The sequence below is a fragment of the Triturus cristatus genome, chromosome 5_2, assembly GCF_964204655.1.
Source record: "Triturus cristatus chromosome 5_2, aTriCri1.1, whole genome shotgun sequence".
In the NCBI taxonomy this organism is placed as follows: Eukaryota; Metazoa; Chordata; class Amphibia; order Caudata; family Salamandridae; genus Triturus; species Triturus cristatus.
This window is the reverse complement of record NC_140588.1, coordinates 95,954,070-95,977,190: the sequence shown is the minus strand read 5'-3', so window position 1 is coordinate 95,977,190 and position 23,121 is coordinate 95,954,070. Positions and strand designations below refer to the sequence as shown.

Genomic DNA, 23,121 nt, shown 5'->3' with positions numbered 1-23,121 from the left:
GGCAGCAAGCTGATCATACCGGACAGACAGGAGAGACAGCTGCAGCTTAACCAACCATGCAGGGTAGGAGGTAGGGGGCAGGGGCCTGACAAGGCATGAGGGAATGGATAGGGGCCTGCAAATGGAAAATAGAGGGTAGAGGGCAAGGGGGAAGGAGCAGCAAGCAGCAGGCCGGATTGGCACTGGGAGCACAAAACACCATGAAGGACAACAGTCAGACTATAATGAGGGATGGTGGGAAGGAGTCATTGGCAGCAAACCGACCACACACGGCAGGTGGGAGGGGCTAGTGCAGCACAGTAGACCATCCATGGCAAGCAAGAGGGTCAGTGGCAGCACAACAGCCATGGTGGGTAGGAGGGAGTGAGCAGCAGCATGCACAAAGAACCATGGAAGACAGGGCAGGGGAAGGAGCTTCACAACAGACCCTGCACAGCAAGCAGGAGGAGCAGTTGCAGCTCAACAGAGCATGGAGGGCCGGAGGGAGTATCAGCAAACTGGGCCATGGAGGACAGGAGGGAGGGGGTAGGAGCATGGAACTCTGACATACAGGATTGAGGTGGCAGGGACAGGTCTCAGCCATCTGACAGTGCTAGGCAGGTGGGGGAGCTGTGCCAGCTCAACTGAACACTCAGAGTAGATAGGAGAGGCAATGGCAGGTCCATGAAACATGGTGGGCAAAAAGGTTGAAGCAGGGACATGCACACAGACATTTGAGAGCACTGGGAAGGAGGGTATGGGCAGGAAGCTGAGCACAGTGGCTAAGCAGGAGGGCAAAGATGGGGCATAGAATTGGACAACGGAGGGCAGGAAGAGTGGTCAGGATAGCAAGCTAAATAGAGGGCAGTAGGAGCACATCGAACTGTGAAGGACGGGTGGGAGGGAGCTGGTGCATGGACTCGGACAACAGAGGGTAGGGTGGAGGTGGATGGGGCAGCAAGCTAACTGTTTAGGGCAGACGGGAAGGGTAGGCCAATGGCCATTACAGGGCTGTAATGAGGAAGCAGGGTCATGGACTTGGACATGGGATGGCAAGGAGGAGGGGTGCAGGAACAGCCAGCTTGGGTGGAGCCAGCACATTTCCAGACCAGACCCAGAGTTGAACCCCCTCACCATGCATTGTGATGGGCATCTTACTTAACTCTAACAAAAAAAAACTAGAAATTCACTGGTTACAGGAATTTTATAGTTAGGAAATAGATTTTAAAAAACCTCATTAATTCACTAAAAAAATAAAGGTTACAGGAATATTTTAGTTAGGTCCAGATTTTATCTACACAAAATTATAGAAATTCAGATGTTATAGTTAGAGTTATTTCAAGTAACTCATTGCCTATAAAGACTTAGGGAGGACAGCGCGTCCCCTATCCCCTTAATTTAACAAAGGAGCCCCAGCTCTAATTTTTTCCCAATCCTGTGGGAGTCCCACAGACTTGTGGCAAAAATTGCCAGATGTTTTTCACTTTGGTCTCTTTGGGTCCCCCCCTTGGGGCCTATGGGGCTAGGGTATCCCTATCCTGCCCCCTTATATCACTTTTGTTTTTTAAGTTCATGACAGGGTACTGAGTCCTGTAATGGCTGACAGCAACATTTTCTGATGTTTCCAGTAGCCAATTAGAGCACTCACTCCCATGGGAGTCTTACTCCTGCAGTATTGAATTGGCCAAGGGAAAAAAAGCTCACTGGGCCAACTACATTTTTAAATTGCCACTCTCACGAGCCTTTCGCTAGCCTCTAGTGGATCCAACCACCCAGATATATCAATATTTTTAAACCTTCATTTCCCAAAAACTATTGAACATATTAACATAACATCACCTCACAAAAAGCACAAACTGCGTACAAAGTTCTAGCTTCTTGCCAAATTTGGCATAATTCTGTTCAGCAGTTTTTGCGGTAGTGCTTTCTAAAGAAGTCTTTAAAAAATGCATGGGGAAATGTGTTTTTTGTATTGCTAAAAACTTTAGCACTGTTTGATGAATCTTCCCAAAACTTTCCCCAAAAATGCTTTTTTTGCATAGTTTGTGCATAGAACGCTTAGGAGTGATCCATCAAGCTGGGGCCAAAGATAAAAGGGGGGTCCCAACACGCAAAATCCCAATGCATTTTTCAAAGACTTCTCTTTCACCATATGCCATGTCAGTGTGCGCCACTCAAGTGTACCTAATTCCACTTTATTCCACTTCAGTATACCAAAATATACTGTACCACAATACAGTTTACAACACTATCCTCCACTGTCCTCCACTATATTCTACCACACTCCGCTTAATGTTGATGAGGAAGAGGTGTGGCGCCATGGCCAGGGTGACTGCCTCCGGAATCTGGGGATCACGGTTCGATCGCTGGCGGCAGATTAGCCCAGCACCATGTGACCCTGGCAATAAAATGATGATTTCCCCTCTTTTGTTATATCTGCTTTCTATGTTACCAGTTCATATTCCAAACGATTTTTTTTTTAATTAACTCAATACTTATAAAAATGTTATGGCATAGTAAAAAATCAAGAGTAGCTTTAGCAACTTTACAAAAGCTAAAATCAGAGGGGGTAGTTCATTTTCCAGAATGTTATTGCTATCATAGAGCTTTTGCCTCACATCAAGCTTCCATTTGGACCTCTGAATTGACCTAATCTTTTTTTCCATTGTAGCTAGATCTTGAAAAAGCTTCTCTTCTTCCGTTTACCTGTGTTGTCTTTTTCTGTTACAAAGTCATTTCTTCATTCTCTGGTTTTAAAGCAGATGGTTTCTTTCATCAAATATATGTTTCCCTAAATTGACCTGATTCCGTCTGTGTTCCTGGGATTGTCGATATGGTATAATTCCTTAATTAAAATTAACAAAAGTCCTTTCTTTTGGCATACTTGGAAGGACAACGGTCTTATGTGGGTCTCTCAACTTTTTCATATTAATTCTCCTATATCTTCCCTCAATTTCTATCACTGCTCCAAATCTTTTTATTCTCATTTTTAGCACTGATGAATGTGGTTCTTGATGTTTATTTTTCCTTACAGCGTTCCTCTACATTAGTTCCTTGTTCTCCGGACTTCCTGATTTCCTAAAAACAGGTCCTAGGGCATTGGTTATTAATAAATGTCTGTCTCTTCCAAATCCCTTCCAAACCAAATCCAAGTATGAGCTTTTATGGAAGGAGGAGTTGGGGGTTACATGGACTGTTTCATATTGGAATAGGATATGGGCAGCAGATGTACAAAATTTCCTGATCGGCTAGTATCACTCAATCCTTATTTTTTATTTACCATAGACTTTATTTCACACCTCTACAATGGTCCAGGTTTTCCTCAGATATTTCTGCTAAATAATGGCCCTGTGAATTTCCTAAGGAAGGCCTTATGCATATGTTATTTAGCTGTCCCAATACAATTTCCGTTTGGTGTATGGTCTGATCCCACATGAAAAAGATTTGTAATCTACACTACCCTTTTAACATTCTTTATAATTTTTTAGGTACTTAACAAATTCCCTTATTTCAGATTTCACTAAGGATAAACTATTAGATATTTTACTAGCAATTTCTTTTCAGCAAATTGTTTTTAATTTTAAATGGAAATCATCCTCGAAATTATCATACAAGGTGTGGTGGGGTTCGGTGTGCTCACATCATAAGTTGAATACTATATTTAATATTCAATATCTATACTCTCATACTGCCCAATTAATATGGTTACCTCCTACTAGATATCTTAACCAGGTTAGTGATGCTGTGTTAAATACTATTCCTATATTGTCTAAAAATTGTTATCCTCCATGAACATTTTATCGCTCTGTCCTTCTTGTGCAATTGAGTACAATTTTGTGGTTCTAATTATGCAGTTACTATTTAGCTTATTTATACTAAGTTGTGTATGAGAACATTGTTTTTCTTTGTTATTATATTCATATGTAGGACATTTCTCTTTTTATACTTGTCAGGCCTCCCCTTCCTTTCCCTTGCAAAATGTATATAGACGTTAAAGTTTGCTTCAAGGTTCCTAATGCAGGATCTTAGTTGGTGACTATGTATTATATCAATTCTTATTTGTATTATGCTGTATGTAGAGGCACTAAATAAAGTTTTTTTAACCCAAATATTTAAATGAGTATCAAAATCCCCTAGAATGACCACTCATGCGGTGGCATGGATTAAATAGGCTCCCACAGACCTGCACCTAACAGCACAGTAGGAATTATTAAGGCACTGCCCAAAATGGCCACTGCTACTGTGGATCAGTGAAGGAGAGGAAATGAAGGTAAAAGTTAGGCTAGCAAGTGCTCCATGTTAAAGCCTAGAAGCAACAACAATGTAAAGTGCTTACAGAGAAATGTAAAAAGGCAAAAATACTAAGCAAATCGAGACAATATTTCAGTTGTTAATTGCAAAATGTAAAGTCAAGAGAACTAGCAACATAAGTATCGACAAAAGAACAATGTAGTTTACTGCTTAGTCATATGTGAGTTTCAATGTCATGCATGCAAGCTTTGAGCCTGTAATAACAATATGACAGGAATTAGGTTTACACTGCATCCCCTCCACCTTCTATGTCTCTTGTTCCCTCCACTATGTCTTTATACCACCTTCTACTAGTATGTCTAGTATGTCTTTTACCCATACAATTTAGAAATACACTTTCAATGTGAGGTAGTGAAGCTACACAATCAGAGTATCAAAAGATGCACTGAAGAACAACTTCATAGTAGTAGGGAATCAGAAGTAAAAACATGGGGTAAGTCTGTTGCAGAAAAGTACATGGTGGTAGGCTAATAAAGACTTACACCAGATAATGCTGAAAGGGACAGAAACAAAATATTAGAAGGGGAATAGCAAACTGAAACCATACTACTGTGTACAAAATGCCATACTAGCAGAATGAAGATCAGTGTGAAAGACAACAAAAGACCTGGGTAGAATGAGCCAATACAGAATAAAGCACTGAGAAGCAGTGAATGCTGTATTCATGCTTCTTTTGCACTGCCTGCTCCAAAATGTTCCCTGTGCACATGGCTAATCAGCTTCTGGCTCCAACTCCATGGCTCTGTTCCTTACTCTGCATACAAGAGTAAAAAAGTCTGCATTTTACTCCCCAATGGCAACCTCTGCATGGACCAATGAGAAGCCTTTTGCTTGGGGCAATGATGCAGTAGAAATGACCTAGGAGCACTGATTGCAAGTATTTGAAGAACCTTGGTGGCACATCAAGACAAGCTGCATCTCAGTCTGTGATAACATGTGACTCCTGCTACACTGTTCACAACTGAAGGGTTAGCTGCCTGCAGCTGCAGGGAGCGCAAATAAGCTGGGCCCCATTATGATTAAGCTGCTAAGGTTGAAGTCTTACACCCCCATTAGACTTCATGCCAAAGCACGTAACAAATTAGAATGTTGTTGGTGAAAGTGCATCATCAGGGGCACAAAGTCTCATATTCAGTGGCATTGTCAACATTGAGAAGAGTTTCTTCCTAGTAGTTGAAGGAAATCAAGACAGCATCATGGGAACGTGTTTTACAAGATCTTGTTGAAGTATTCTTAGGCTTATCAACCCAGATTTCCTTGTCATGACACTCAGGTATAATAAACATGACCTCACACAATTTCTAGGAGCAGAGCAGGCTACTGTTAAATATTTTGAAATCACTGAGATCTGGAGGTTCAACAAATGACTTATAAACATGTGTTACTAGTTACGAAAGGAGGAGCTACCTCATAGTGTGGGTCTAAATGAAATAAAATGTAATTTTTTGGCACTAATATTTCCATGACTAATGAAGGACTTTAAAATACTATTGTATCCAAGAAATTCGGGTTTTGAACATTCAGTAAAAGGCTTTGTGTATTTAATTTAAACACTAATTAGAAGTTGAGATGTGAGATTGCTAGGAAATGAAATGCTAAAACACCAGTTAGCTCAAGTGTTGGAACTAGGGTTCCTGGTTGGCTGAGGTATGCACGGCAAGCCAGGCAAGAAGCACAACTCTAGACAGGGTACGCTAAGTACACACTAAACGATAGCCTGTGGTCACCCTCTGGTACTTTGGCACAGAGCAGTCGGGCTTATCCAAACAGGCATATGCAAAGTATTTGTACAACACACACAAGACAAACTTCACCTACAGAAAATTAACAGATTATACAAGTCAGCTATCAAAAAAGCTAAGAAAAGGAACTATTCAGATACAATTCAAAATTCTGAATGTGCAAATAAAGAATTTATAAAATACTCAATGAATTTCACAAACCAAATTGCCTTGAAGGAACTCATCCTGTTACTCAGGATTTCACAGACACACTGGCAAATCATTACATGGACAAAGCAGACACATTGGACTCATACTTAAAACGGAAACAAAGCTCCAGCACTAACCCTTGTACAAAACAACAATCCAAAAATACTTTAACCCAGCCTCTCCATTCCTTCCAACACATCTCACATAATGACTTTATGGACCTGGTCAAAGCAAGCAGGCCTGCCAGCAGCCCTTCTGACCCGTGTCCACCACAAACTTTCAAGACAATTCTTTTAACAACCTCTGCTGCCACTCCAGTAAGAAGAATCATCAATTATTCCTTAACTACCAAAATATTTCCAGAAAAACTCAAAAAGTCACACATACGCCCTTTACTGAAGAAAACAAACTTAGACCCGCTGAACCCTGACAAATAAAGACCCATTTCAAATGGACCTTTCCAGGGCAAACTGATAGAAAGAGCAGCGTTCGCCCAGATGTCACAATTCATTGAAGAGAATAACATACTTTTAGACTTTCAAACAGGATTCCGTCTGGGAAGAGGCACTGAATCTTCTCTCCTTGCCATCTGGGATGACCTGAAAAATGCAGTAGACCGCAATGGGGTTGCTGCACTACTTCTCTTGGACCTCTTGGCTGCCTTTGTCAGAGTTGACCATCGACACTCTGAAACAAAGACTCTATGAAGCCGGCATAGAGGGAACTGCTCTAAACTGGATTGCGTTCTACCTTCAAAACAGAACTAATGTCATCCATACCCCACCTTTCTCGTCCAAACCATAATCCACAAAAGCAGGGGTCCCTCAAAGCTCCATCATCTCACCCATGCATTTTAACATCTAAATGAAGTCATTACCGGTACTGATCAATACATTTCACCCCACATGCTATATCTATGCAGATGACACGCAAATACTCCTTCAGCTGGAATGCCCCAAAGACATTGGAAAAATCCCATTTTTCAGTTGTCTCAAAGCGGTGGATCTGTGGATGACTTGGAGCCATTTCAAATTGAATGCTTCCAAAACGGAATTATTCACGTGTGGCAATTGGAAACATTAGGACCCGCTTGTTGCCTGGCCTGATGAACTGGGAACACCACCCAAAGTATCGAAGGAAGTAAGGAATGACCATGGACTCCAAGCTATCGATGAATGCCCTAGTTCACAAACTAGCAGGATCAAGCATTGTCACTATAAAAACGCTGCAATTTTTTTTCCCTCATTTGGGATTTCCACACAAGGTCCAAGCTACCATATCCCTTGTTCTTTCCAAACTCGATTACGCCAATAGCCTCTACCACGGATCACCTTTAACAACCATAAAAAGACTACAACTGATTCAGAACTCGGCTGCCAGACTATTCTTGCATATCAAACCGCGAGACCACATATCACCTGCCTTGAAATCCCTGCATTGGTTACTGGTTGCTAGAAGATTAACGTTCAAGCTGCTTTGTATCACCCACAAAGCAATACATGGAATATCAAGTCCTGGGAGACTGTTCTGAAGATCCTACCATCTGCCCCTCAGTCGTCTCCTGACACTTTCCATGATAATCCTCTTGATCTTAATGGATCTAATCAATCTGAGTTGATAAGGGTGCTACGAAATCTTTTCTCAGAGATTAGGAGTAAGTTTGCTATTTCGAAAAAAAATCAGGCACAAAATCCAAGACACCTGCAAAGCATTGGAGGTGAAAATTTCCACCATTACAGAGAGGATTTGTCTGATGGAAGCCTCTGTTGAGGCCCTAAATAGGGATGTTGAGGCAAATCGGGTTGAAATCCAAACCTTAAAAAGTGGTGAAAATCAGTGTTGGATAAAATTTAATCTCTTGAAAACAACAGCAGGCACAATAACATTAAAGTTCTTAATGTCCCAGAAGGTCTGGAGGGTGGTAACATTAAACATTTTTTTATAGGCCTGTTAAAAGAGTTTATCCCGACTATTGACTCCTTAGACCTTGACGCTGATATTCAGAGAATTCACCGGGACCCCTTCTAAAAAAATCCTAGTAGGAAAACACCTAGAATAATTTTAGTTAACTTCAAAACCTTTCTTTAGAAGGAGCGGGTCTTATCTGAAGCAATCAAAGCCGGCTCCTATACTAAGGGAGACTGGTCTTTCCCAATTAGATTGGATCTGTTTAGAATTACCCAGGACAGACAATGGGAACAGGGGAAGTTCATCCCAATTTTAAGATCCCTAGGTGCGACAGCGCAACTGAGATTCCCCGCTCTTTTAAAAGTAATGTGGAAGAATAAAATGACTAACTTCAGAGATCCGAAAGAGGTGGGGACTTTTATAGATAAAATAAAGGCTCAGGGTTGAGGCTGATGTTTGCTGCTATTTATAAGTATTTCCGGAGGGGAGGGGAGGGAGCTTGACAGGGCGGTACATCATCAAGCCCAGGTCAATGTCAGGCAGGGTTTGCATGGGAGGGAGGAGGCCACAGCTGGAGGAAGTTATTGTTTTATTTTTCGCACTCGGTGGGAAGCAAATTAGGGAAAAGAGAAATTAAAAAAGTCCTCATTTGTTAAATAGACAGGATATTTCAAATAAAAGTGTGTTGTTCCTTAAACAACTCACCTTGCTGGCTGGCTATAATTTTAGTAAATCTACAACGACGGGTCAGTTAGAACCCTAACCCCTTCTTTAACATCAATTAAAATCTTAACGTGGAATGTTAATCGTCTAAGGGTTTTAAGCAAACAGAAGAGAATCTTCCAATATCTGCACCAATCTAAGTTTGATATTATAATCCTTCAGGAGAATAATTTAACTCATGAGGAATGGGAATGTATCTGTGACAAGCAGAGATGGATTGATTTCTCCTGCCATACAACACAATCCTGTTACACTAAAGGAGTAGCTGTGCAGCGGGAACGAATGGTATCCTGAATTAACTTTATGTGGCCTTGGTTGAAGAGATTGCCCCGGTTCTTGTGATTCTGTTTGATAGGATTTTCTCCAAAAACAATCCAATACCCAAGTCCTGGGATGAGGCTGCTGTTTCCTTGATCCTCCAATCAAACAAAGATGCAAAGAACTGTGAGTTATATAGACCTATCTCCCTGCTGAATTGTGATTATAAAATCTTTGCACAAATTCTAGCAGGGAGGTTGAACCCGGTAATGAGTTCTTTGATACATTCGGACCAGAAGGGACTTACTAGGGGCCATCAGCTCCACGAACTAACTCATGAGTTAATTGGGGCAATTTATATAGCTACCACCCATAATCAGCCTCTCTCGATCTTCGCTTTTGAGGCAGCGAAGGCATTCGACCGAGTGAACTGGCCTTTTTTAACCTATATGATCCGATGGTTTGGGTTGGGGGACCACTTTGTCAGAGTGATTAACAACATCTATAAAACGCCTACTGCCTGACTGATTGTTAATGGCAATCTTTCCAAATCAATCAAGCTAGAACGGGGGGCGAAACAGGGATGCCCTCTCTCCCCATTACTATTCGAACTATATATAGAACCCCTGGCCTGTAGTATTAGGGTTAGTAACATCTTTCCATCCATCAGAAAGGAGGATTGGGGAAAAAAGTCGCCTTGTATGTGGACAACTTGATGGTTTTCTTTAGGGATTCTCCTGCTATTCTGCCCTGCCTGGAGAAACTACTGGTACATTTTGGAAGGGTGTCAGGGTATTTAATTAATGCTCAAAAGACAGAGATTATGACATGGAATACACCTGCAGGTACTGTACCAACTAAACAGCAAATCCGTTATCTAGGTATACACATCACACATGATATCACTAGGCTGGCCGTAGTAAATCTAGACCTTAAAAGGAAAGAAACTGTCATGTTATTAAGCTCTTGGAGCGGTCTTGCATTGACCATCTTGGGCCGCTCCAATTTCATTAAGATGTCAATTTTGCCAAAGTTCACTTTCATCTTTAATACGATTCCTTTATCCTTTGATCAGTCCTCTGTGAAAGAAGTACAAGGGACAATAAATAGTTTTCTTTGGGTGAATAAGGGGGTGAGGATTGCATGGAGGAAGCTGAGATGCCCAAAGGTAGAGGGGGGAATAGCTAGTCCTGATCTGCGCTTTTATTGTTTTGCTTTTCAATTGAAGAACGTAAGACCTCTCCTATTTAATTCTTCCTGTTTTCCTCCCCTGCTTCTAGCCATGTCTAAAAATACCCCACGGGGGGGGTGATGGCTGTCTTTTTAAGTTTGGGCACTCAAAATACTTAAAAAAATTTAAACTTAAGGTTCTAAGTTCGGCTTGTGAAGTTTGGTTTCAAATTAGGAAGACCGTGAAGATCCTTTATTACAGTGCGGGGGCCCCCATTTGGAATACCCCAGGTACTCTAGCCTGCTTAAAAGATAGTCTATCTTCCGTATTATGGGAGCAAGGTATTTTGAACTGGGGCCAATTGAAAAAAAGTCTGTGGGACGTACTGTACAATTCTACTCATCAGAGACTCTCAAGATTTAAGTTTTACCAATTATTTAGTTGGGCTTCACACCTGGACAAAGAAGGAGAAGCAAATGCAGAACATGAACTTTCTCTTTGAGGCCCCCTATCTCAATGGAAGGAGGTTTCTAAATAGTATTGGCTTCTGATTAAGGGTGAACTCCTTTTAGTACCTATGGAGGAGTCCTGGAGAAGAGACCTGCCTTTGACCAACGTAACACACTTATGGCAAGTATCGATGCGCACTTTATGACTATGTGGTCAAAGCTGCCTATCTTAAGAGGAACCATCTGTTCACACTCCACAGGCCATACTGGGTCCCAAAGAAATTGTCCAAACTAGGAGGTGATCATCGGAAGGTTTGTCCAAAGTGCGACTCTGACGATGAGGATGACTTGCACATGTTTTGCCAGTGTCCTTCTATCCAGGACTTCTGGCAAGACATAGGTAAGACAGTTTCGGAGGTCCTGGGGCGAGAGATCAAGGTAAGGCCAAGCCTGGTTATTTTTGGGGTCCTACCAGAGGAGTGCATCAGTTATAATTTGTCTAGCTCACAGGCCTCTATTTTATTTTTGTTGTTTCTTCTCACCAGGTATGAAATTTGTTTAAAATGGATTACACCACAGTCACCAGTAGTATTAGATTGGGTTGCCTCGGTGAGGCAGATTCATAGATTGGATCTGGCTAGGTTCTCAAGGAAAAGTTGCAGAATATGGAGGAATTGGAATGATTAGGAGAATATGGTTTGATATAATTATATCTTGTTATTTGACATCAACCATGTAATAGTTCAATGATTATGAAATAAGTGAGATTGGAGGTAGTGCACTCATTCTGTGGTGTTGAGGCTCTCCCACCCTTTACACTTACCTCCATTAGGATCTTAGTAACTGGTTTCGTTGGATCCCCGGGGGTCTTAGCAACCTGAAGGCATCATTATCTGTGTAGGGGGATTCATGAATAAACCTTTGGTTTGCCTAAAGTCTTCTCACCTATTTTTCCCAAATGAGGACATAATAATAATAATAAAGCTGCTTTGTATGACCCACACAGCAATACATGGAATGGGACCACTCTTCATCAGGAATAAAATCACCAAACACAGTCAACAAAGGAACCTCCACTCTAAAGGAGCACCTCGCCTCAAAATCTCAAGATACAAGAAAAAAGCCATGAGTGGCACATCCTTCTCTGTTTAAGCAGCCAAACTATGGAACTCTTTACCCCCCAACATAAGATCCACCGACAGCCACCTTATCTTCAGAAAACTATTCAAGAATTGGCTCTTCCCCACATAAGCACCATACGCAAACATAAATTTACTGCATATCCCTCTGTATATAAGCATTTATTTTCACTATCGACATGTTCCTATCTTTGTGTAATGCTTTGTATAAACATGTAAAATAATTATGTTGTTAAGAAAGACAATTACAAAAAATTAAAGTACAATAACACTTGAAAACGGGAGTTTATATGATGCATTTTTGGTCTAAATGTACTTGCTGCCATTGTGCATCTATGTACCTTTCATGTACTTGGATCTGTGTGTTGGTTACTTTTCTCCTGAAAAAGCATATCCAATGCACTACCCTATTTCTCAGCCTATACTTCTCTCAATATATCTTCTAGCCCAACTTTCTGACTCATCTCAACCTACTTTCTACTACTCTTTCCAATGCACTACCCTATTTCTCAGCCTATACATCTATCAATATATCCTCTACATCCACTCTCTCATTTATCCCAAACCCATACCACTACTATGATCCCCAAAATAGCCCTTGCTAGACTCTCCCCTACTCTCCCCCTCCTTGCATCATCTGATACCTCTTTTACCATACCGATCCCCCAAAAATAAACCCTTCTATACTCTTCCCTCTGACTCTTCCCCTCCAAACCCCTTTTTACTCATCCAAAAGCATACTCCTACTGCTATGACCTCAAAAAGAATAAAAGTATCCAAATCCTTCACTCTTCTATCCCTTCACTATCCTTTTCAATCAAAATAGCAGACCAACATGTTCACTTCCCAAATTCCATAATCCACTATACTAATTCACCACTAATCCTTTATGGGTTCCAGAGTAGCGTGCTACTCACCAATAAAGCGTTTCCACACCCCATCTGGGTTACAAGCGCTATATAAATGCAAACCTTTTTTCCTTTCTACCCCTCCCCAACCCTTCCCAATCCAAATAACTAACTAACTAACATATCCACCACTCAAATTACTTTCATGTTTCACCATACTAATTCAACACTAATCCTTATGGGTTCCAGAGTATCATGCTACTCGACAAAAAAGCGCTTCAAACCCTCATCAGGGGTAGCAAGCGCTATATAAATACAAACCTCTTTCCCTCTTCTATCTGGCCGCCTACCCTTCTTTATCCAAATAACTGAATAACATATCCACCACTCAAATTACTTCATATTTCACTATACTAATTTTCAACACTAATCCTTTATGGGTTCCGGAGTAGCATACTACACGCCAGAAAAGCGCTTCAAGACCCATCAGGGGTAACAGTTGCTATATGCATGCAAAACTTTCTTTCCCCTTCTATCCCTCTGCTATCCTTCTCACTCCAAATGACTGACTAATATCCACCACTCAAATTACTTTCATATTTCACCATACTAATTCACCACTAATCCTTTATGTGTTTCCGGAGTAGTGTGCTACATGCCCAAAAAAGCACTTCAACACCCCATCAGGGCTAACCAGCGCTATCTAAATACTAACCTTTTTTCCTCCTCTATCCTTCTGCGATCTTTCCGAATCCAAATAACTGACTAACTTAGTCACCACTTAAAATTACTTTCATATTTCACTATACTAATTCAACACTAATCCTCTAGGGGTCCCGGAGTAACGTGCTACTTGCCGAAAAAGCACTTTGACGCCTCGTCAGGGGTAGTAAGCGCTACATAAATGTAATTACAATACAATACAATACACACACAAAGTAACAAAATGAATACACCACAAAAAGACTGCACACAGGTTTAGAATAATAGATTGTTATGTTCTTAACAAAAGAAGCACAAAATGACCACAAATCCAATGTACAAAAGTTGAGATATTAAATGTCAAAACAATAAGTGAAAAACAACACTGAGAAGCAAATAGCGCTTTAGGGGTTACTTGAGGTTGCGCTGGACCATGACAAATTAAAAGTTCAGGCTGACTGCTATGGTGTGCCAACCGGCTACAGGACCCACATCGGCACTGGTGAACAAAGTACCTTTCCTGGTCGCAACTGCAAGATGCGTCGATGTTGGTCCTGCAGGTCAAGGATTCATCAATTCTTCTCCAGAGAGAGATGGCAATGCGTTGTCTTTTAATGGAAATATGCAGGGCTGAGATATGTTGGTTCCATATGTTAGACCTGGCATCCTTGGCATGGTTTCCCCTATTATTTTGCCTCTACCGTCTGTAATTTTTGACTGTGTGCTGGACTTCGTTTTTGCTGGTTTAGGTACTCTGGGCACTTTACAACTGCTGATCAGTGCCAAAGTGCAAGCGGTCCCTGTGTAAATTGTGATGATTCTGATTGGTTATTCATGATTGCCATATTTGATGTGCTGGTAAGTCACTAGTAAAGTACACGCTGTGGGCTCAGGGCCTGTAAATGATATGCTACTAGTGGGCCTGCAGCACTGGTACTGCCACACACATGAATGGCCCTGTAAACTTGACTCGGGCCTGCCATTGCAGTGTCTGTGAGAACTGGCATCCTTGGCATGGTATCCCTTATCTTTTTGCCTCTACCTCTTGTATTTGTTTTACTGTGTGCTGGACTTCATTATTGCTGATTTAGCTACTCTGGGCACTTTACCACTGCTGATCAGTGCTAAAGTGCAAGTGGTGCATGTAGAAATTGTGATGATTTTGATTGGTTATCCACGATTGGCATATTTTATTTAGTGGTAAGTCACTAGTAAAGTGCACACTGTGTGCCCAAGTAATGTAAATCAACTGCTACTATTGAGCCTGCAGCACAGCTTGATGTTGCTGATCGCGAACAAGGAAAAAGTCTCGCCGGGATGTCATTTTGCTTGCTCGCTGTCGCCAACTTGACGTTGAGGACCGCGAGCAAGCAAAAAATGACCGCAGCACTACGCAACACTACGCTACGCGTGTTCGCACTGTGCTACGTGCAGTTCGCGTAGTGCGAAGTAGCGCGAACTTCGCAAACTACGTGAGCGTAGCGTAGTGCTTTGCCCAGGCTTAATTTAAAAATACATCTTTTAGTGAAGTTGATTTTTAAATTGTGTGTTTGAAAATGCCACTTTTAGAAAGTGGGGAAAGGACACTCTCAATCAAATTAAAACTGAGTGAGAGTGATTTATAACACATCAACCCTCTCATTGATAACATTTAGAGCTAGCGGCCCCAGGACACATTTCACTGGCAGGATATAGTATGCATAGCAACAAGAATCGAATATTCCGCCAAGTGTTAATATGTTTTGAATGAAGGACTGGTCAAAGAAAGGTTATCCACATTGTGTTTATTCACAGAATATAATATGTTTTGTCATTATATGATTTTTTGTATTTTTGTAATATCAAATGTGTTTTGATGGGTACATTTGAATATCTTGTTTTAAAACAAAGTGTTGCCCTTCGCAGAGACATGTAATAATGCAACAAAAAACTTTGAGAAGAAAAAAAGAAAAGTGAAATAAATCAAAAGAGCTAATGAAATAAAATTGTGGCAACTAGATATTTGGTCAGTTAAAAAAGTTAATGGAGGTCCAATCTAGTTAGTGTCAAGGATCCAAGCCTTCCTTTATTAACGAGTTGTGAGCGGACTGATGTCCGCAAGGCTCTTAGGATAACTAACCAATTTAAAGAGTTGGAGGTGATCCCACCTCGTTTTGTCGCACTAGGCACACCAGGTACATAGACATGTCAGAGAAGGACACACTTTCCTTTACAGAGGATCATATACAGAAATTTGTTTCTAATCCTACCCTTTTTTCCACAATCACTCTCAGTATCTCAGTAAAACAACAAAACACTTCTGAAAAATTAATAAGGTTACAAAAAAGGCACATAAGGACTGAACTACATGGACACTTGACATAATGGTACATTCAATAGAGACAACAGAGAGGATTTGCAAGAAGGAGGCGTAAGAAATTGAGGTTCAGATACAATCTATCAGAGACAATCATACGGTCACAGAAGCCAAAAATCTTCTTGAAAAGATAAAGAAGGAAATCTCTTCCTTCAAGGACAACACTATAAATTTCAAATCTAACAAATATGAGAAGGATAAAAAAACGTTCAATAAAGAAACAGTTTATCCGTATCTGAAGTAAGACTTCTACACAAGATCAGACTACAGGAGAGTCTAATTCAAGTATCAACGACACTCTAAAAGAAGATTCTTGACATTGTCAGAAACATCATCAGAATCAAAAGTGGACTCCAACTTAGGGGAGGGGACACCCAATCAGAACCAACAAAGAAAGACTTCTTTTTTAGCCGGAGGACAGTAAAAGAACAAAGAACATTACAAACCACAGCCGTGGGAGATGTTTACAAGATTCCAATATTACAAACCTTCGAAAAATCTTACATAATAAATTTGTCCAAGACAATTCTCACAAAAGAACAGCCATCGGTTCTAGAATTAGGATTAACCTTTGTCCCCTGGGTACACTCTGATTTGGTCAAATTGAAAATGGAAGCCATGGAATTATTTCGGGAGATAGGGTTAAAAACATTCTTCAGAAAGAAAGAAGACACAACAAGAACAGAACCCTCAGGCCTTCGTAATAACTCCAATTTATGTCCACCAATCCACAATATCCCCAGAGAGATGGTAGCATTTGAGCAAATGGTATTGTCGGCCCTGAGTAAACTTGAGAATAAAAACGTGTTTGTGTAGAATAACATATCACGGGAACAAAGGATGGCCATCCAATCACTAAAGGAAGACAAGTCTATTGTCATCAAGCCGGCCCATAAGGAGCGGGGCCATTGTCATCTGGTCTAAGGATTCATATCTGTTGGAAGGAAGAAGCCATGTGTTGAATCCAATCTGGTATTGAGGTATTCCGTACATCCCTTGAAAAGAAATTCAGAACAAAATCCAGAAGGTTGTGGACAAGGGACTAAAAACTGGTATCCTAGGACCCAGAGAATTTGAATATCTCACAAAGAAACATCCAAAAATCCCTGTAATGTAATTTTTACCTAAAGTTCACAAGGATGCCAATGACCCCCCTAGGACAACCCATTGTATCTGGTTGTGAATTAATTTTGGAGCCTCTCTCAAAATATGTGGACACTTTTTTGAAACCTTTTCTACATGATGTCCCCTCATACTTAAGTGATACAATGAATTTCATTAATAAATAAAGTGGAGGGATATGAATTTGATCCCACACAAAACATTTTAGCAACACTGGATGTAACCTCCCTGTATACACAAATTCCTCAGGATGAAGCTTTCGAGGCGATTGAGTTCTATCTAGAGAAAAGACCAAGACTACACCAAGTACCAACTCAGTTTATTTTGCGGCTGGCCACAATGTCCCTCAGAAGGAATTTCTTTAAATTTGAGGATGATTTATTTCTACAAATCAAGAGAACAGCGATGGTTTGTCCCTTTGCTCCAGAAATGGCAGTGTTGTACATGGAAAGATATGAAGACAAACATATATATAACAACAATCCCTTCAGTGGTCATATAGTACAATGGCATCGATATATAAATGACATTTGGTGCATTTGGAATGGGAACGAGGCAACCCTCATAGAATCCCACACTTGGCCGAACAATAGGAGCACCAATATCAAATTCAGCTTGTCTCATAGTACAAGTCTAGCTTTCTTGGATGTTGAGGTCAGACCCTCCCAGACTGGTTTAACTACTACTTTGCATATGAAAGCAACAGACAAAAATAATGTCTTGCACTACAGAAGCTTTCATCCTAGGAACCTTAAAGACAATTTTCCATATGACCAGTTTCTGCAAGTCAGGCGCAATTGCACCCGCAAAGAAGACTACGAGCTACATACCCATACATTGATTAACAAACTAAAAGAAAGAGGTTATCCACATAAACTGCTGAAACACTTCATGAAGAGGGCATGATATACACATAGAGAACATCTACTAACTAAAAAGTGCAAACAATCTATGGAACGTTTGGTGTGCGTATCAACGTATGGCCCCTACACCAATTCATTTAAGAAGATCATAAGCAATAATTGGCACCTCATTGAAGGAACAGTTCAAGGAATTGATCTAACTTTATTTGCTCCGAAAAAGAACACAAACATTGGACAACAACTAATTCGTTCTACTGATGTCCAAACAAGAAGACCAGACAACCTGCGCTCTCTCATGAATTTGAAACCTATCCAGGGTCATGATAAATGTGGTAACTGCCCCGTGTGCAGTTCTACTATTGAGGATTCTATTTTCATGGATGGTCAAATACAAAGGAGGCTAAATGAGTTCTCAAATTTAAAGCAAAAAACGTGGTGTATGCAATAATCTGCTCCTGTCAAAAAAATGTATATAGGCAAAACAAACCAGAAGGTTAAACAAAGGATGGTTCAACATCGCTCAAGGATGAAGAATAGCATTTCTGCGACACCTATGGTCAACCATTTCATAGAGATAGGTCACACTAAAAGAGATTTCACGTGGACTGTCCTTGGTGTCATCAAGCAGAGTCCAAGAGGCGGGACCCAGAGACTTTGTTAATTAGAAAAGAAGCGTACCTGATCATGAAGTTTAATACCGCAATGAGGGGTTTAAACAAAATTTCTGAAATCAGCAGGTTATAACATTGAGTAAACTACTAAATCGTTTTTATTGGAGGCACTGAACATTTTACAAACTGGAAAGATCTGGACCACAATACCCAACATGCAACACACTAGATCAGGTAAAAATACACACACCATCCAGACAGGTCAGCATCGGTAATTGATTTACAATCCCTTGTCAATTCAATTGCCAAAAAGCAGCTCACAACCGAGCAGCTCCAAGATCGAAGCCGGAACTTTGAACTACCGACTAATCAACATGGAATGCTGAAGGTAAGTGTTTCAATATAATTGCGGACTTGATACATTGTTTCTGGATAAAAATCGCGCTTGTAGTGGTTTAATCCGGCACGTAGTGTGAAAGAGCGAACAGCTTTTTGAAACAAGTGCATTAGGAATGGGAACACAGCAACACTATTCGAATGAACGTATGTTTTTTCTTATTCTAGGCGTGGAGAAAATCATTGCTGGCTTAAAAGAGGATCAACAGCCAAATTTCAAGTCACAAGGCGAGTGAAATTATTTATAATACTGGATTATTGTTAAAATTACCTGGGTCCAGGCATATTCAGAACGTATATAAAAAAAGTTTTGAAACACAGTCCTCGGTCCTGTTTTGCCCAATTAAACATGCTTACAGCCTTAAACCATTACCAGATTGTTAGAAATGGGGGTCTCTAGTTGGCAAGGGCTTGCACCTTTGTCCAAATAGGGACCCTTCTTCCTAGTCAGGGTAAGGGAGTTACACTCCTAAAATAACCCCTGCTCAGCCCCTTGGTAGCTTGACATGAGCAGTCAGGCTGATCCTAGAGGCAGTGTGTAACGCATTTGCACATGACCAACAGTAACACAGTGTAAGCACTACAAACGGACACCACACCAGTTTAGAAAAATATCCAATATTTTTATATACTTAAGACAAGACCAAAACGATGTAAATACACAACACAGTACTTAAAAATCTTTGGTTATCAAAATAACCTTGTAAAACAGTTCCTTGATGTCGATAGCTCTGTCCGGGGCCATAACAGCGTTGTGAGCAAACAAATCCAAAACGTTCTGGCTGACCGCAGAATCGCGGGCCAGCTACAGCATCAGGAACACCCGCAAACAGTACCTTTCAGAAATTTAGGGCATCGATGACCTCTCGTTGAGCTTCTGAACACACGGCGTTTGCAGGCGTAGTTTCCAGAGGTCGGTGCAGGAGTCGTCGGGGCCCTTGAAGTCACACGCGTTGCAGATAGAACTCCTCTTTGTCAGGAGTGCTGGCGTTGGCAGGCGTCAGGTGCTGTGGTGCAAAGTGCAGCGGTGCCCTCAGGTCGCGTTGCAAGCAGCGACTCGGTGGCGGCATCAGATGGTGTCGTCATCAGATGGTGTCGTCGTGAGACCAGGGTAGCAGTGTGTGATGAAGGCGGTGCTCATCACGGTGCTGACAAGTCACGGTGCAAGCAGCGGCGTCGTAGTGGCTGGATCGCTGTAGTCGACTGACGAACTGGAGTCGATAGCACCGGCATCGGTAGGCAAGGCTGCGTTGCGGGATGAGGGTGGTATGTTGTGTAAATTTACGAGCAGTGCCCTTGAACCACGGTGCAAGCAGCAGCGTCGATTCCGGCCTGGAGCAGCGTAGTTGGGGATACCAAGGCGTCGTCCTGAAGCGAGGCGGGCCGGAGTGTGGTGTCCACAGGTCGCGGTGCGAGAGGCGGCTCGGTGGCAGCATCAGCAGGTGTCGTCGGAGAGATCAGGGTCACGGTGTGGCATTGCGGAGGTGCCCTCTGCAGTGCCTTCAGGACACGGAGTCGGCAGCGGCGTCGTAGATGGTGTTGAGCTTGAAGTCTTTGCTTTTCCTGAGACTTCTTGAACAGGGGGCAAGCTCTACCTCAAGCCCTTGGAGAAACTCACAAAAGTAGATTGCAGAAAGTTCAGTCCAGTCCTTTCACTGCCCAAGACAGAAGCAGCCACTGCAAGCCAACATAGCAAAGCTCATAGCAAAGTGGTAGTTCCTCCTCACAGCTTCTCCAGCTCTTCTTCTTGGCAGTCTTCTTGATCCAAAAGAGTTTTGAAATCTTGGGGTCTGGGCCCCAATATTTAAACTAGCAAATTATTTGTTATCTGCAGGCAGAGGGTCCTGTACCTAGTTCAAACCAGTTCTGGGTGCATTCTGCCAGTGTGCACCTTCTTCCTTTGTCAGTGTGGGCCAGGATACTCAGACGCACCACAGGAGGTGGAGCCAGCATTGTGGAAGGCAGGCACAGCCCTATTCAGACCCAGGTGCTACTCCTCCCACCCATCTACATGCAGATAGGTCTATTCAGCCCTGTACTGACTCACCCTGTCTCTTGGAGTCTCCCCCAGCCCCTGTCACTCACAAACCAGACAGACAATACACAAGCTAGCAGAGGCCGGCTGGATGGTTAGGTAAGAAAATACCTACTTTCTAAAAGTGGTATTTTCAAACACAGAATGTTAAAACCATCTTCACAAAAAGATGTATTTTATCATTTTGAGTTCAGGCATACTAAACTCGAATTTCTACCATGTTCCCTGGGTCAGTTAGGATTATAGGATGTTATAATCAAACTGCCTATTCTGTCATATGGGAGCGGGTAGCCTTGCAATAGTGAAAAACGAAATCTGCTGTATTTCACTATCAGGACATGCCACATACACCAGGGCATGTCCTACTTTCACGTACAATGCACCCTGCCCACAGGGGTATCTTGGGCCTACCTTAGGGGTGACTAACATGTAGAAAGGAGAAGGTTAAGGGACTGGCAAGTGAGTGCTCTTGCCAAATCGACATGGCAGCCCCAGGCTGCACACAGGCTCTGCAATGGTAGGCCAGAGTTACACTTTACGGGCTGTTTGCGTGGGTGACACAATCCAGTGCTGCAGCCCACCAACAGCATTTGATTTATGGGCTCTGGCACTCGCAGTGCGCTTTACTAGGGACCGACACATAAATCAAATAGGCCAATCATGGAAACACAAATCCATAACACATTTTACACGGAGAGCATATGCACTTTAGCACTGATCAGCAGTGGAAAAGTGCCCAGAGTCCTAAAACCAGGTCAGGTCAGGAAAAAATAGGAGGAAGAAGCAAAAAGTTTAGGGATAACCCTGCGAAAAAGGCCATCTCCAACACAGACTAATACTTTGCTATATTCCTTTCATAGGAATTCATTTTGGAGAAGTGTGGCTCAATGATTAGAGCGGCAGACCCTGATGCAGTGGTCTAGCCCGGGACCAGGGTTCAATTCCCCACCTCGGCGGGTCTTGGGCTCAAAAAAATTCCACGGACCTGATAATTCTCGCCTCAGTGCCTATTCCAATCATGGAGTCCCACTCTGCAACTCTGGGCAATAGCTTGCTTAATCTCCACAACGGCCCCCACAACACTAAGGATGCCTGGCCTCCACCTTGGGGGTGCCCAGGAATGGACGCCTCACAGGGAAAGCCAGGATGGGTTCCACAGCGGTATTCGTACAAGCGCCTTGAGACCCTTGCGGGTGAGTAGTGCGCTATACAAGTATCAAATTTACAAATTTACATTTAGATTTTTCTTAAGTATCAACTCGGGATAGTCACATTGAACAGGCTTTACGACCCAGTACACAAAAAATAGAGGTACGCTGGGGCAATAGAAAGCATTGTGGAGTTAATTAAGAGGGTTAAGTCACAATTGATAAATCTCTAATTCACTACTTTACGTTACCTTTCACAGAAATGACCAAGTCCCGGTCCTGAGGAGAACTCCTAAACTGTCGGGGTTTGAAACGCTTTGGCCTATGCTTCTGGGGAAAGAACACTCGCAATTAAATTAAAATTGTGTGAGAGAGGTTTATAACACATCAACTTTCTCATTGATAACATTTAGAGCTATTGGCCCCAGGGCTCATTACACTGGCAGGATATAGTATGCATAGCAACACGAATGGAATACTCCACCAAGTGTTAACATGTTTTGAATGAATGACTGGTCAAAGAAAGGTTATCCACATTGTGTTTTTTCACAGAGAAAAATATGTTGTTTTGTCATTATATGATTTTTTGTATTGTTGTAATATAAAATGTGTTTTGATGTGTACATTTGTATTTCTTGTTTTAAAACAAACTTTTGCCCTTTGCAGAGACATGTAATAATGCAACAAAAAACTTTAAAAAGTACAAAAAGAAAAGAGAAATAAATCATAAGGGCTAATGAAATAAGAAGGTTGGTCCATTTGTTTCGAGTGGGTAAAAAAATTGTGGCAACTAGATATTTTGTCAGTTAAAAAAGTTAAAGGAGGTCCAATCTAGTTTGCATCAAGGACCCAAGCCTTCCTTTATTAACACTTTTAGAAAGTGGGCATTTTCCTGTTCAACCATCCTGTGCCTCTGCCTTCCTTTGGAATCAACTTCTGGTTTAGACGGACAGGGTCCTGTTTGTGCATTCACTCTAGACAGTCACGAAAAATGAAGCTGAGGTGTATCCTGATGAGCCATCACCAGGCTGATAGGTGTTCTTGGGCCTGAGTGGTGGGAGGAGTTGCAGTTGAGGGATGTGTTTATCTCTCCAAGCTGCTGTAACAGCGATACACGGTTCCAATGCTTTGGGCTATCGAGGAGCTGCATTGTATCCCAGAGCAAAGTGAT

General features: G+C 41.8%; 1 long non-coding RNA gene across 1 annotated transcript in view; it reads left to right on the top strand.

Annotated features, from left to right (window-relative positions):
• The first annotated feature begins 18,670 nt into the window (after positions 1 to 18,670).
• Positions 18,671 to 23,121, top strand: part of LOC146822691 (uncharacterized) — a 179,523-nt gene continuing 175,072 nt past the window's right edge. The window contains exons 1-2 of the long non-coding RNA XR_014961823.1: positions 18,671 to 18,759; positions 18,936 to 18,995. This is a non-coding gene — a long non-coding RNA (uncharacterized LOC146822691). The remainder of the gene's footprint in view (positions 18,760 to 18,935; positions 18,996 to 23,121) is intronic.